Source organism: Pinus tabuliformis, chromosome J (genome assembly GCF_031772625.1).
Source record: "Pinus tabuliformis cultivar Carrire ecotype Pingquan chromosome J, CPIR1, whole genome shotgun sequence".
Taxonomy (NCBI): domain Eukaryota; kingdom Viridiplantae; phylum Streptophyta; class Pinopsida; order Pinales; family Pinaceae; genus Pinus; species Pinus tabuliformis.
Window position 1 is genome coordinate 133,944,842 of NC_142295.1, and position 17,492 is coordinate 133,962,333.

A 17,492-nucleotide genomic window follows, 5' to 3' on the forward strand; every position below is an offset into this window, starting at 1 on the left:
AACATGGAAAACTGGGTGTAATCGAGAAGCTGCAAAAAGCTCCAATTTGTATGCCATAGTATCAATCTTTTGCAACACCTTGTACGGACCATAATACTTTGGTGATAATTTATTATCCTTCTTAGCTTGCTTGAGGGAGATTTGCTTATATGGTTGTAGCCGTAGGAATACCCAATCGCCTACATCAAAACTTCTTTCGCTATGATGTTGATCTGCCTGTTATTTCATTCTATTCTGTGCCAACACGAGGTTATCCTTTAAGAGTTGGAGGACTTGTTGTTGATGTTCGATGTGATGTTCTACTGCTTGAACCTTAGAATTTTCTCTTAAATATGATGTGATGGATGGTGGCTGATATCCATAAAGTGCCATAAATGGGGTCATTTTTGTTGCTGTATGGAAGGAAGTGTTATACCACCGTTTCAGCCAGAGGCAACCATTTGACCCATTGTGTCTGTTTATCAGATACAAAGCAACGAATATATCCTTCCAAACATTTGTTTACTATCTCAGTTTGCCCATCAGATTGAGGATGATAAGATGAGCTATGAGCTAACTGAGTACCAAGACAAGAAAATAATTCTGTCCAAAAATTTCCAGTGAAAATGGGATCTCTGTCACTTACAATAATCTTTGGGTTTCCATGTAGCTTTTGAATTGTTTCCATAAATGCAGTAGAAATTGTACCAGCTTTAAATGGATGTGATAATGCACAAAAGTGTGCATATTTGGTAAGTCTGTCAACTACCACCATGATGACACTCTTTCCCTCAGACTTGGGTAAACATGTGATAAAATCCATTGAAACCTCCTCCCAACGTTGGCTTGGAATGGATAAAGGTTGTAATAGACCCGGTGTCTTAATTGTTTCAACTTTATTTTGTTGGCAAACCAAACATTCTGCCACAAATTTTTGAATATCCGATTTAAGGCCATCCCAAAAAAATTCCTTCTTAACCCTGTGGTAAGTTTTTAAAAATCCTGAGTGCCCTCCTAAGGGAGAAGTGTGCAATTCCATAAGAATATTTTGTTTTAGTTAGGAATTCTTACAGAGGTATAAGCGATCTTTGTACCATAAAGAATCATTTTGCTAGTTAAATGTATCAGATGTACTGGAATCTTGTTGTAACTTTCGAATAAGTGCCCACACTTCTTCGTCATTCTTCCATTCCTCCTTTGCTGCGTTTATCCAATCTAGTTGGATAATAGAAATGGCGCACAACAATGCTTCCACATCCTCATCCTTTCTTGAGAGTGCATCTGCGACCACATTTTGCTTCCCTTTTTTGTAGATGATTTCAAAGTCATAACTCAACATCTTTATGACCCACTTTTGTTGTTCTTCAGAGGATAATCTTTGTTCTAAAAAGTATTTAAGCTATCATGATCCGTTTTTACCTTGAAGTGTTTTCTCATTAGGTAGGGTCGCCATTTCTTAAGTGCATGGAGTATTGCCAACATTTCCTTCTCATAAATAGCTTTGTGTAAAAACTTTCCCTTGATTGGACAATTTTCAAAAGCAATGGGTCTTTCATCTTGCATTAAAACAGCACCAATTCCATTTCCTGAAGCATCACATTCCACAATAAAGGTTTTTGTGAAGTCTGGTGTAGCTAAGACCGGTGCTTGGCACATTACCTCTTTAAGATGTTCGAAGGCCTTTGTTGCTTCTGGAGTCCATGAAAATGAATCTTTCTTCAATAATGTTGTTAGAGGTGCTGCTATTCTCCCATAATTCTTAACAAACTTGCGATAATACCCTGTCAACCCAAGAAATCCTCGCAGATGCTTTATGGATGTGGGGATTTTCCATTTATTAATGGCTTTAATTTTGCTAGAGTCTACCTTAACTCCTTCATGAGATACAATATGACCCAGATATTCCACCTCTTGTACTCTAAAGAAACATTTGGATCTTTTTGCATATAATTGTTTCTCTTCCAATAGTTGTAGCACCCTGTCAACATGTTCAACATGATCCTTCCAAGACTTGTTATAGATTAGTATATCATCAAAAAATACTAACACAAATTTTCTAAGGAATGGTTTGAAAATGGAATTCATCAAACCTTGAAATGTTGAAGGTGCATTGGTAAGGCCGAAAGGCATGACCAAAAATTCATAATGACCCTCATGAGTTCTAAATGCTGTTTTCGGGATCGAAGATCCAACTTGGTGAAGTAAATTGATCCATGCAATTGATCCAGTAATTCATCAATGACGGGAATGAGAAACTTATCTTTAATAGTGAGCTTGTTGAACTCCCTATAATCTAGACACATGCGCCATGATCCATCCTTCTTGTGCACTAATACTACTAGAGCAAAGAAAGAACTTTGACTCGGTTGAATTATACCAGCCTCTAGCATTTCTGCAACCATACATTCAATTTCACTCTTTTGGGCATAGGGATACCTGTACAACATGATGTTTGGAGGAACACTTCCTGGAATCAGATGAATAGCATGATCATGATCACGAATAGGTGGGAGACCTTTGAGAGTCTCAAATACCTTGGAATGATTGTCCAAGACTTTTTGGAGATCTAAAGAAATAGATGATTGCAATGTGGAAACATCTAGTGAACATAATTGTGCAATTACACCCCTTTGTTCTTTTTTTAGAAGCTTTGTCATACCGTTAGAGCTGATTATATTTCCCGTTTTCCCTGCAATACCCCTTAATTCAACTTTCTTTCCTTCCACAGAAAATTTCATGAAAAGTTCTTGAAAATTAAAAGCTATTGTACCCAAGGATTGTAGCCATTGGACTCCTAGTACAACATCAACACCTCCCATTGGAATGGAAAGCATTGGGCTAGTCAATAAATATTCTCCTATCGATAGCTTGATATTATGGCACTTTTCAGAGCAATTTATTGTTTCTCCATTTGCAACCATCACTTAACACTTTGGTGCTGGATATAAGAAGCAATTCAATTATTTTGCTACCTTACAATGAATAAAATTGTGGGTACTTCCTGAATCAATCAACACTATTACCTTTTTCTTCTTGATTTGTCCTTCTATTTTGATGGTTTGAGAAGTGGTAATTCCTGCCAATGCATTACAAGATATGGTTGGATTCATTTCTTTTTTGTCTAGGCTTTGTTCCTGGAGTATATCCTCTTCTTTTGACCTTTCTTGCTCCTTTTCTTATTCCTCTTCGCAATCTATGTAGAATAATTTCTTCTCAGCACACTTATGACCTTTAGTGTATTTGCTATCACAATTGTAACAAAGCCCTTTTGCTCTTTTTTCTTCCAATTTTTGTGGTGTCAGCCTTATAGGTTGTGGAAGATTAGGGGCAACAACACTTCCATCTTTATAGTTGTGAGTGGTATGCTTCCTGGTTGCCATAATTTTGCTTTTCATTTTTCTTGCTAACTTGAATGCCTTCTCTAATGAATCAGGTTCCCAAAGGCGAACATCATGTTGGATATTATCCTTTAAAGTCCCTATGAACACATCAACCCTATGCTCCTCTGGAATATTTTTTACCCTTATGTTCAATTTTTGGAACTCTTCAATGTGCTCCATTATTGAACCCTTTTGTTTGAGACTTATCAATTGGCTAAAATAGTGTTGCTTTTTGTATCTTCATAATGCGTTGTCAGTTCTTCCGTAAAAATTGCCCAAGTGATAATTTGTTTACGAGAGCAAAGCCATTGATACCATACAAACTGATTTGGTTCCAAATATAAAGTTGCAATACGTACCTTTTGTGTGTTTTGCACATTATTGAGATCGAAAAATTGCTCCCTCTATAATATCCATGTTGGGAGATCCTTGCCATCAAACTTCCTCATATCGATTTTTGGAATATGGTGGGTCTTCAATCCCACATTAGAGTCTAGGAAATCATGATTAACATTTTTTTTGTTTGCATCACGAGTTTCCTTTACTACCTTTTCACCATTAGTAAGTATTTCTTGTAGAAAATTTGTCAAATCTGTCTTCAAATCTGCCATGTCTGTCTTCAAATCTGCCATGTCTCTCTTCAAATCTGTCTTCAAATCTATCTTCAAATCGTCCATCTTAGCTTCCACGCCCTTTATCTTAGATTCCACGCCATTTATCTTAGCCTCTGTTAGCTTTTGTGAGAGTGACATTTGTTGCACTTGTTCTTGTAATTTTGATATATCATGTAGCATTTCTTTCTCTTCTTCATGAGTCATGCTAGAGCTTTCAGGTTGCTTACTAGGTGTTTGCATTTTCTTTCCTCGGAGCATCAGCTGCCAATAATAATGCTCTACTATGCCTTTTGAATTCCTTCAAAATAATTTTTCAAACCAAGCTTAAGCAAAAATTTAAAAAAATCTACACACATTTTTTCACTTTGTAGGAGCTCGATATTACCTCTGATGTATCTCTGTACTTTCTGATCATCCAGTTCTGAAATTGCAACCTGCAGTAGCCCTCTATGTCCTCTTTCCAATGCCACCAGTCTGACCCAAATTGGATTCTCCAAGGAAGAGTTATGTGAAATCTCCCACAGTGACTTGATTATAGACTAGTTCAGTAGAGCGAACTTGTACGACGTGCCACGAGTCACTGTTTCGACCTTTGGCTCTGAAAAATATCTACAAGAAACTACAGTCTGTCCTCTTTTTGCAACTTCTTACGAAATTTCAATCCGATGTTCAGAGAGAAAGTTATGACGATTTTCCCTAGGTCACCTGTTTGGAATGTAATTCAGGAGTCTGCAAAAAGACCAACTTCCTCGGATCATATCTCCGCAAATATAACGTGAAAATCTCTGAAATTCAGACCCGAGGTTCAGCGCGATGTCTTTTCAAATGGGTTTTTTTTTTAGCTTCTGAAACGTCGCAGGATAAAAATTATAGCGAAAATGCCATGATGACCTATTTGGAGCAGCGAAACCCTAGAATCCAAAGCTCTGATACTAAATGTTATAAACCAGTTCAAGAAAAGATAGAAAAGATAGATCAACACCTTAGAATTTAGCCTCTTCGAGGGGGCAACCTCCTTTACATTACATAAATGAACAATTCTTGGATGATTCAAATGACAAAACCTCCTTTCTATATATAGGAGTCTAAGGAGTCACAATATAACCCAGCCGACCTAACAATAGTAATATAAAGTCACAAAAATAACAATAGAGGGATTCTATAGGGCACAGTAATAACAATATGGGGATAATAGGGGCACAACAATTTTAATAAGGGATGCAACTACAATAGTAATGGGGTAATCACTAGTATTATAGGGACCCAACAATTTTGTTCACTCCAAGTTTTGGTTTTGTGTTGGCCAAAGGTAATTTTTATCGTGAAATATGAGCAAGGATTCATCAAAATGTTGATGGCAAAGATTTGTCTTTTTTTGAAGTTGCATCTATGAACTTTTAAGTCATGATTCCTTGGTTAAGGAACAAATTCCTTAGGCATCACTCAAGGATTTTGATCGGATTTGGTGGACCAACATAAACAAGAGGAAGTTTTTCTTTCTGGAATATGTATCTTATATTTTGTTTCTGAATAATAAAGAATATATTAAGACATTTACATCATTAAGCTGAATTTTTATTGGACAAGTTACCCCTCCCTACATTGGCAAAGGGAGGCATAGGTTCCAATTTTCAATCTCAAGAGAGTTTACACTCTTCTTGAAAATGCCAATCGTGGCTGAATTCTGAACTGCCATATCTCAACTAAAAGCTATGAATTCATCCAAATAACTCGTATGAGTTCCCATTCAAAACTTCATGATGTCACCTTTTCCATGAAATGGAGCTGCCTGTCGATCTTATGCTGTCCCAATGCTTCTTTCTACCTATTTGGTTGACCATTCATTGGTCTTGTTGTCACACAAAGTGTCTAGGCACCGTGACAACACTCAAAATAAGGGCTGTCATTTTGGTTGTCACTCTAATCCTTACTCACTCTGTTTAGGCTCTCTCCTAGACAAGTCAAGGGGGATAGTCCTTAAGGTGAATGGATGAGGATAGCCTGTGGAACACAGGCTCTAGGAGATTTAATGATGAATAACTTGGATAAATTTAAAGAAAGTCTCGATCAATTGAGATAGATAGATTGAAATAAGACACAATCACAAGATAAAAATGACTACAAACCAGTGCTTTTATATTTGAATTAACCAAAGATTAAATAATAACAAGTCACCCAAAACAATTTATAATGTGGCAATGCGACGATCATGAACAATTAAATGTAAAATACTCAAAACTTAACTTGCAGGATAATCTAACAAAATTATCTTTTTTCAACCGCTAATATGATTTTTGAACATTTATCGCATCTTGACAATAAAGAAATCACAAAAATGCATTTAATCACGAAACAACACTAAGGAACTTTAAATTAGAATTTTAATTATTCCTTAGGCAGTAACATTAATGTAAAAAATGAAGAAGTAAAACAAATCAAATAGTTAATAAAATAATTTTTTAATGGGCCATAGGCCACATTAAAAATATTTAATGTGAAATCACAAATCCTTTAATTTATTTCATTCTTAATTCTCAAGTTAATGAGATTTTTTTTTAGATTTCTTAAATTTTGTATTTATTTATTTATTTTTTAGAATTTTTTATGTTTTTTTAATGTTTTTTCAAACAAAAATAAAAATAAAAAAATTTAAAATCATAAGTTAAAAATAAAAAGTAAAAATAAAAAATAAAAAATAAAAAATAAAAAAATGAAATCAAAACAAAAAAATCAAATAAAAAAAAAATGAATCTAACTAAAGTTGCATTAAAAGAAAATCGGATTTCTTTAAAAAAAATGATTAACCTAAAACCCTACTGTGAAGATTAAAAAATATAAACAAATGAAACCCAAAATAAAAAGTCGAACGTGTTTGCTTTGGTTTGTGTTTGCAGGGCTTGACGACGGTGAGAAGAGGTCTTGGTAGCGTAACGATGGAGGGTTTGCAGGTCGAGGAGTGAGGAGCAGGGACAAAGCAGCGAGGGGGGGTGGAATGTTTGTTGCAGGTCAGCGAAGATGGAAGATGAGGGAAAAAGGAACGACGATGGCGTAGGTAGGATGGACTGTTTGCAAATGGAGAGGAGAGCGACACAAGTTAATGGTTGACGCAGAAGACGCAAATAACAACGGATGAAAGATGCGGGTTGGAAGATTTGCGTGGAAGGGAGAGGTGTGACAGACAACAAGTGCTGGAGATAAGAGATGCAAGTGAAGGAGAGGTAGCAGGCAGCGGAGAAATGGTGGATGTAGGAGCAGGAAGAGAGGTGTAGATCTGCGTACAGGAAGAGAGAGGATGGTTGTGTGGAAAGGAGGAAAAACAGGAGAATGGTAGAGAGAGAATAAAAACAATCTCAATTTTTTCCAGAGAGGGAAAATTGCAACAGAAAAGAGAGGATCAATAAGGCATCAAACATGAGAAACTGGTAGCCTAAGGAACCCCAAGAAATAAACCCAGAAAACTATATATTAATAAAAATGATCTGTTTCAGATTTATCAGTAGAACCCTTAAAAACAAATTTCCAGATTTAAAAAATTTCAAACCCTTGGATCGCAAAAATAATACCCTTGCAAAAAATTGGTTTTAAGGTCAGATCTCACCCTCCAGGGCCTAGATGTGGCTTCAAATCAAACTTCACCTTCAAATATGCAACCTGTACCTGAAAACAAAAACACCCATAACCCAGATATACAAAAAAAACCCCAGAAACTCAAGTCAAAAAACCCATTTTTTTTACAGATCTATGCACATGAATGACAAATCTATCAGATTTAAGGAGTGTGAGTCCAACTCCACTCTGAGATCTAATAATCTAAGGCTCTCAACAGCCAGATTTATCAATTTCACACATAAAAATTAAAATTTTAAATTTTTAAGGAGGTGTTTAGCTTGAAACCTTTCATGCATCACCAATAAAAATCTTATGATAAACCCGAGATTAAATTTAGCTGTTCTCTTCCGAAAAACACGGATTGAGAGTTAGCTGGTCCAACTAAAAACTTCCTCCGATGCCCGAGGATCTAAAAATCAAGATTTTAATGCAAAACTCAATTCAGCGATCAAAATAAAGTGAGAAAATAATAATAAAATTCAGATAAATAGAGATACCTGCTATTACATTCAAAATTTAAATTATCATTTAAACCCCAGCAACTGAGCAAGATACATGTATTCAAATCACTCTTCAGAAGCTATCATTAATGGCTAAAAAAAATTTATGCATGAAAACGATTCATCTTACAATATTTCCATGAAGAGTAACACCGACGAAAATTAACCCCAAAATTTTTCTTTATTATTTAGAAAAAAGATTACATAAGAGCTTTTCACTTGGCACACGACTCAAAGATCCGATGGATCAACTGACAAATGACTTCCTATTTAAAGATAAATCTTCCAATGGCTAGTTCGAGTGATCCTCGTCAAAACAATCTCAACCATTGATGATAATTCAAATTTCTTTTAATCTCATCCGTCGAAATATTAAATTCTTGAGGAAATTCAAAATTTTCAACTAAATGCATTTTAATTCACTTAAAAATAAAAACTTTGAGTTAATTTTCTAAAAAATTTGACTTTGACTTAACCCCCAGGGACCAAAGACTTAAAATTTAGCAAAATAATTAGATTACTTTAGTCCTGAGACCTTTTAAAATTTGATTTTTAAGGACCGATGAGTTTTTCTTTTGGAGAATTTAAATCTACCTAGGACCTAAAATTAATTAAATTTTTGGCTTAGGATTTTAATTAATTTTTGGCTAGAAAATTTAATTAATTAACCAATGAGGGGATAAATTATTTTTCCAACCCTCAAGACACTTTACATCACAATTTTCATATTTTTTACATCATAAGAGGGAAAACCCATTTGTAACAGACTCTCACAGACTACCCATTTCTGTGACAAATATAATCCAGCGGACCAAACAATTTGTAATAAAATAACCTAACCAAATAGTTATGATTATTCCCAAATCACTTTTACATAGACTCGATCTATAACATTAGGACTCGCCTAAGATCCCAGTGACAAAATCTATTCCGGCTATGGGGTAAGACTGAAGGAAAACTCTGCCGATCATTCGAGAATGGATTGGTCAAACATAAAACTTCTCAGAATGTAGATTGTCACAAGAAAAATAGGTTTACCTAGGCTATTACATACATGACACGGTTCTGCTGAGATTATTTACATCATATACATGCAAAATGTGTTTACATTATAACATGATGATCAGGTTGATGATGATAGCTAAACGGCAAGGACACATCGATAAGGTGTTATCATTTTTGCGAAAAAAAGGGGGTGTACTGTTATGGGTCATTGACACGTAGTGGTCAACATCTGGCTCTACTTGGGGACACGTTACACCGGAGGAATGTGAGAATCCAGAATCTGCATCCATGCAACACATAAGATAACATAAGTAGCCTCTATCCAAAAATCACCATATAACATTAAGCACATGAAAGATATAAGCTCTTTATTTATTAATTATCTAATAACATGAAAAACATAAATTTGACATAACTACAAAATGAAATGCTGAAATGAAAAGGTGTAGGGTTAGGAATACAATACAAAGGATGACCAGTGGCATCAGATGTCCTCTCTGAAGTACAATTTGACCATTTGGCCATTCACGGGTAAATCTAGTGGTTCGCCTTCCAATGTTCTCAAATGGAATGAGTTGGGTCCAGCAATGCCTTGAATGATGTACAGTGCCCACCACAAACTGTCAAATTTGTTATGCTTTCCTGATTTTTCATTCTTTAGATCCCACAACAAGACCATATCTCCAACCTGCAAATATTTAGGATGATATTTTTTGTCAAACCTTTTCTTGATGTTAGATTGATTTTTATACATATTATCAAAAGCCTTCCTACGAGTTTCATCCAACCCTACAAGCTGATCAGTTCTATTGGACAACAATTTTATCTTTAGTAAAGTGCTGAAGGAGTTGGTAAGTTGGCAATTTAAGGTGCACTGGCAAAGTTGCATCCAAGCCATAGACTAATTCAAAGGGACTTTTACCAGTAGCTTTTTTTTTTTGTTATCCTATTTGCCCACAAAGCATACTTGATTTTATTGTCCCAAGATCACTTGTTATCTCCCACTATTTTCTTGATAATGGTTATAAGATTTTTATTACTTGATTTAGCCAGGCCATTACCCTGAGGATAATAGTTAGATGAATGAGATAACACAATGTTGTACTTAAAACAGAATGATGAAAGTTCTATAGAACTGAAAGGCTTAGCATTGTCTGATCCGAGTTGACTCAACTCTCGGATTTAACCAAGATCTTTTACTCCCGTGATGTGGTTAGAATTGCATTTTAACATAGCATAAATGAACATATATGCATGCTTAATCAAATGGAAACATAATGACAATCAACAAATCATAGACATGAGACGTTGATAACGGAGTTCGTCTAGTGTGGACTACGTCTCTGGGACCGGTGTCAAGATGGTGTTGGCCGCTTCATTCAGTGCTGGAAATGGTGAAGATGTACATGGACCATGTTTTCTGTCATACAAAGACATGTGCCCTTTACATGAGTGGAAAAGTCTCTCCACGAGACGTTCTGCTACAAGAACTATCACTCACACTAGACCTCCTATCAGCATGACATAATCTTACACATTGTGACACTGAGTATCTCGCCATTATGAAAACAAAGGGATTTCAACCAAAACACCCATGGTGACAATGAGTATCCCACCATCATGGCAACAAAGGGATCTCAATCAAAACATACATAACAATCCTTGATGAATACATCTCACATGAAATATACAGAAAGATTTTGCACCATACATCAAACAAGAATCGAAACAACATAATACATCTTACAAGAAATGATCAACGAAGTACATGACAACAACACTTCATATACCTCAACTCTGATGCTGACTGAAGAATGGAATACTCAGTTGCTGGATCTGAATGTACCATCGAAATCGTAGCGTCAAATGGCATAGAATCGACTATCCACACTCTAAAATCTGACACCGTCGTTCCAATATGGAAAATGGCCAAAAATGGAAGGCTCAGCTACAAAAAATGACTACACCACTGAATTTTTGTTGTCGAGAGGTGTAAAATTGACTATCCATTTTTCGAATTCTGACATCGGCAAAATCTGGGCCTGTAGGAATCTTTTAGATTTCTCGGTGATTCTCCAAAGATTCCCTCCTCTAGGTTGATTGGAGATCTACAACTCAAATCAGAAAATTGATCTTGCCATTGAGATCCTTGCAAAATTATGAGAAGAATGAGTATAAAGTTGGCTGCATTCTGGATCTGAGAAATTTCAGCGTCCAAGGAATCTGGAAGATTCCCTCAAGATTCTTGAGGATTCTCCTCTGTTGGGAATCTGCAAATCCGCTACTCAAAAGATGAATCTGACCTCGCCATTGGGTTCCCTGTGAAAACCTAAGAAAAATGAATGTAAACTTGATTACATTCCGACAAAATGAATTTTTACTTCCCAAAGAATCTTTTTAGCATCTCTAAGATTCTCTGCAAAAATTTTGTCTCAAAAAGCATGCCATTTTGGTTCCGCCTCTGTGGACTGTGTCATGGTTCCTCTGCTTCATTTCTCTGTTCCTAGTTTGGTGCCTCTGTTCTCCACGTAAATGAATTTGAAGGTTTAAATATAACTGGGTGGTCGAGTTTACCAAGGAAAAGGTTGTTGGCGCATTGGTAAAAAAGGACAAGTGGTTGAGGAAGGATCGGGGGATCAAATCCTGCGCCTCCTATTCTCGGCGTGTTGTTGCACATGTTTTGTTTGGGCGCGTTTTAATATGGCGCGGTTGTTTTGTTTGTAACCAAAATCCAAGTTTTGTTTTAATGTAACGATTATATATATTACCGTGCGGTTTCGTCGTTTTTATGTGTTATAATGGTGCTGCATTTAAACGTGGGCGGATTGCTGCGTGGGCGGGGACGGTGGACCCGCCGGCTGTGGTTTCAACTCCCACTAGTTCTGTCGTATGTTATAACATGTATATGTGATAAATGGGGTGGCGATTCCTGGGCGGCGGAGTCATGGCCACCCGCCCTTAATATTTGATGTTTATTGTGGTAGTTGGGGGCCGACGGGGGTCACGGCCTATAGGCCCATTGAAATTTGTTTTATATATATGGTTTGATGGAGGTGGCGGGGGTCGTGGCTCACCACCTAATTTAATACTTTGATTTTTTATTTTTTTATAATATTAGGCCATTCTTCATTTTGTCTAATATAAGGGATATTAGATGAATTAAAGAGGCAACAATTTCGCCTGCTCTCGAGAGCTAAGTTCCCACACCAGTTGACGATGAATTTGCAGGACACTTAAACTTGGCTCACTGCCCAACTTTGACCAAACTTTCACTGGCTCTATCTCCTCCATATGAGCTCGGATTTGAGTGTCAATTGCACCGTTGGAATTAGGGCAACGAGCACTTCAATCTAGTGCTAGTTTGGGAACAATATGAACACTTTTAATTTTGACCCCTTCTGCATCCTCTTATACTTCTGCATGTGTCTAGAGCCCCCTGGATCATTGTCAGAGTTGATCTTGGTAGGGACACCAAATCTAGTAAGTATTTGATTTTCAAGAAAGTCCATAATAACCTTTTCAATGACATTCTTAGCTTGAATGGCTTCTACCCATTTTGTAAAATAATTAGTAGAGGTCAAAATCCATGAGTAGCCATTGCTAGATTTTTCATGGAATTTCCCTATGAAATCCAGACCCCAATGCTGAAATGGAGCCTCAACAACCACATATTGAAGGGGCAGGGCGGCTAGCTTCTGTTTCCCAGTGAATAGTTGACAGGATTGACAACACCTACTAAATTTGTGCACATCAGTAAAAATTGAAGGCCAGTAATATCCAACTCTAAGGATTTTGTGGGTGGTAGTTTTAGCAGCATAACACCCTCCACAAAATCCAGAGTGAAACTCGGAAATCAACCTTTTAGACTCAACTATCAACACATCTAAGTATAATGCCCTCTGGATTTCACCACCCAAGGCCATCCTTCATGAGGCAATACTTAGAAGCCTTTAATCTAAGAGCCATTCTTTTATGAGCAACTAAATGGTTAGGACATGTAAGATTTAATAGGTAATATATAATATCCTTGTACCATTCATGCTCTCTTAACCTTTGCAGCTCAGGTGAAGATGAATTGTTAAGACAAAGTAAACCAAGAGTTTTCTCGTTATTTTTAGTTAACATCTCAGCGAAACTTTGACCCTTGACCAACTTGGTGGGTTTAATTTCCAAATCATATTCTTGAATTTTCGTTACCCACCTAGCACGGGTTCCTAAGCAATCAATTTGAGTTAATATATCTTTGACAACGGAATGTGGGATGTAAGCTATGACTTTGGAATATCCCGCATATGTTCTAAAATGCTTAAGAGATTGAACTAAGGCATAAGCTTGCTTTTCTATGATAGTGTAATTGAACTCAGAATTTTGAAGCGCTCTACTCATGAAAGCAATAGGTTGTTCTTTCCCATCCTTATTTTTCTGAAGTAAGACACTAGCAATGGTATCCTCAAAAGAAAAAGATAAACTCATGAAATCCTTGGAATAATCGGGACTAATTAAAATAGGAGCTTTGGCAATAACATTCTTTATTTCTTGAAAATCCTTTCTACTGTCTTCTTTCCACAGAAAATTTGCGTCTTTTTTCAAAAGACTTTGAATAGACTTTGCTAATTTTGCATAATTTGGAATAAATCTTCTAAGGAAAATTATTTTTCCTAGGAAGGACTGGAGGGATTTTAGATTATGGGGCAAAGGAATATTTTGAATTGCTTCAACCCTTTTAGGATCAGTCTTGATCCCATCCTTTGAAATTATGTGACCAAGTAACTTCCCTTCAGTTACCCCAAAAATAGATTTAGCAGGATTTAAAGAAATGCCAAATTCCCTACATTTGTCAAAAACTTGCTTAAGATGATTTATATTATCAATACAATTCTTAGAAAAAACAGTAAGGTCATCTTGATATATTTCAATGAATTTTCCAATTAAACCTTTAAAAGCATAGTCCATGGACCTTTGGAAAGTATCACCAACATTCGTTAAACTGAAAGGCATTCTTATGTATTCAAATGTTCCTCATGGTGTGGTGAAAGTCGTTTTATGTCGATCCTCCTTTTTTTACTCAAACTTGATTATATCTGGAAAAACCATCTAACAATGACATCATCCCGGATCCCGTCACTCTTTGCAACATGGTCTGCATTAAGCAAAGGGTAATTATCCTTTTTACATGCTAAATTAAGGTTTTTGAAATCGACACATAATCTGATTGTACCGTTCTTTTTCCTAATGATCACCGAGTTTGAGCACCATGTATAATGCCTAGTTTGAGTAATAATGCAAGTAGCAAACATCTTTGTGAGCTCCATTCGGACTAAGGGGGCCAATTTAGGATTTATTTGTCTAAGTTTCTGATGAAATGGCTTAGCATTTTCATCCTTTAAGGGAATGGTATGTTCCATAACATCTTCCCTATAGCCCCTTAAATCATCGTAATAAAAAGCTAAAACATCCCTATACTCATGAAGCAAATTCATTAACTTCTTTCTTTCATCTTCATTAGTACCCTTACCAATTTTAGTAATTCTAGGATTTTAAAATGTACCAATGTTTACTTCAACAAACTCTCCAGGATCAATTTTATTTTCTTCTTTCTTCTTAACAACATCGTGCTGATCAAAGTGTTTCTCAAGAGAAACAACATTCCGAGGAATAGGATTTCAAATATTTTCATTGATATCAGGTCCATCCTCCTTATAATTTACTTGAAAACCCTGAAACTAATCCAAATTGTCTAAGAAGCAAATAATCTGTCTTTCATCATCAAATACCTGCCAATGCTCAGAATTATCTCGGACAGAAGGTATAAAAAAAATTTCCATCTTAATTTTATCTCCAATTAAATTATCAGATAATTGCATGGTGGAAGCAACAACATCTAACTCGTCGGCCAAACTATTTTGCTCCCTTGGGATAGCTTCAAGATTAATGGCATCAAAATACTCCATGGTATCCCACACAACATTCCTATAATTTTTTAATCTCTGATTTTTACATGTGAATTTATTTTTAATTTGCATGATAACTAAATCTGAATCACCTTTGATACTTATCAATTTAACTTTTAAAGTTTTTTCCAATTCAACACCCAACAACAAGGCTTCATATTCATCCACATTGTTGGACGCTTCAAATTATAACCGATAGGAAAATTTGAAAATATGACCAAGGGGAGATTTTAAAACAATCCCTGCACTTTTACTATGCCTAGATGTTGCACCATCAAAGTATAAATACCAAAACTTATATTTTAAATTACCCACTTTTTCTTCAACTTTGGCCTCCAATGGAATGATAGAATTAGACAGGATAGCATGATTCTCTAGGTTAGGTTGTTCACTTATGATTTCATTGTGGGAAATTTTAGGGTCTTCCACATGGAATCTCCTTTAAGGCTCTCTGTTTAACTTAAGATATCTTTGACCATTATGGGAAGGAATCATAGCATATGACCAGTTAATTTGTATGCTTCCTCCTAAATCAGAGGCCCATTTCCTAGACAACAACACACCCCAAGCATTAGGCACATCAACCACAACAATGTCCACACTACAACAAAACCAACGATTTGCGCCAGATTTAGCGCCAGATTTTAGTGCATTTTTTTTGTAATTGTGATGAGCAACCTGGCGCTAAATCTGGCTCTATTGTACAATTTTTAAAGCGTCCTTTTTTGCACCTGATTTTGCATCCTTTTTCACGCTAGATTTTGCATCATTTTTTACACCAAACTATGCATCATTTTTTGCGTCAAATTTTGAACCAAGATTTGCATCTTATTTTATGACAGGTTTTGCTTCTAGTTTTGTGTCATTTTTTGCATCTATTTTTCATTCTCTTTTGCTTCCTATTTTGTGTCATACTTTGCTTCCATTTTTGCACCATCATTTGCATCAAGTTTACACTGTATTTTGAATCCAATTTAACGTCTTTTTATGCATCCATTTTGTGTCAGTTTTTGCATCTAGTCTTACGCCAGGTTTTGTATCTAGTCTTACACTAGTTTTTGCTTCTATTTTTGCACCAGCTTTGGTGCCTATCTTTGCACCATGTGTTGAATTTGATTTAGCACCAAATTTTGCATCCATTTTTGTGCCCATTTTTGCATCTTTTTTTGGACCATTTTTTACATCCACATTTACGTTTGATTTGTCTCCATTTTTCCCATCTCATTTTGCACCATATTTTGCGTCATTTGTTTCATCCAATTTTGCATCATTTTTAACACCATCTCTTGCATCTAATGTTACATCATTTTGAGCATCCAAATTTGCATTTATATTTGCATCTTATGTTGAGTCATGTGTTGTGTCCACCTTTGCATCTTATTTTGTGTCTAATGGTACATTCAATTTAGAGCCATTTTTTACGTCTACTTTTGTATTTGTTTTTGCACCAAGTTTTGCATCCAATTTTAAGCTATTTTATGCCCCTTTTTGCACTATTTTTTTGTGTCTACTTGTGTCCAATGTTGCACCATTATTTACACCGACTTTTTCATCCAATTTTGCATTTTTTTGGTGTCTAGTTTTACATCGTTTTCACCATCCAAATTTGCATCTTTTTTTGCCTCATTTTGTGTCCACATTTGCATATAATTTTGTGTCTGAGTTCGAGCCTAAATTTGCATGTGATTAGGAATCATTTTTTACATCCAATATGGCATCCTTGGTTTCACCTTTTTTCAGCCCCATTTTGCATCTTGTTTTATGTCCTTTCTTACATCTTTTTTTTTTTCCTTTTTTGCACCCAAGTTTGCATCCCAAATTTACACCATTATTTGCATCATCATTTGGCATATTAATTTGTAACGTTTTTTGCTTCTTTTTAACGCTCAACTTTGCATCTTATTTTACATCTAGTTGTTGTCTTTTTTTGCATCTAATTTGGTGCCCATTTATGTGTCCTTGTTTTTGCCCAATTTGATATCCTTGTATGCCATGTTTTGTTCCCTTCTTTGTGTCAACTATTGCACAATTTTTCACTTCTAATTTAAAACACCTTGTATGTCAATTGTTTGCATTTTGTATTAATTCCTAGTTTAACATCCAATTTTACTTTCAATTTTGCATCCATGGTTACATCCGCATTTGACTTCTTATATAGAGTATATTTTTCTTTACATATATGACCCCCTTTATAGATTCATAGTGAAATATATGATAGTTTCTAAATATCATTAAAGCAGATATCACAATTCAAAATCATTTGTAAAGAAATTTAAGAAAAATTGACAACATCCATCCAAAAAATAACAATGTGTCATTAACAATTTTCAAAACATGTATAAAATAGCAACATAATACTAATAAAATCAATATTATTTTTAATCAAAACAAGTAAAATTCAAATATGATTAACAAATCAAAATATTTCATGAATATCGTTATTCTACGATAAAT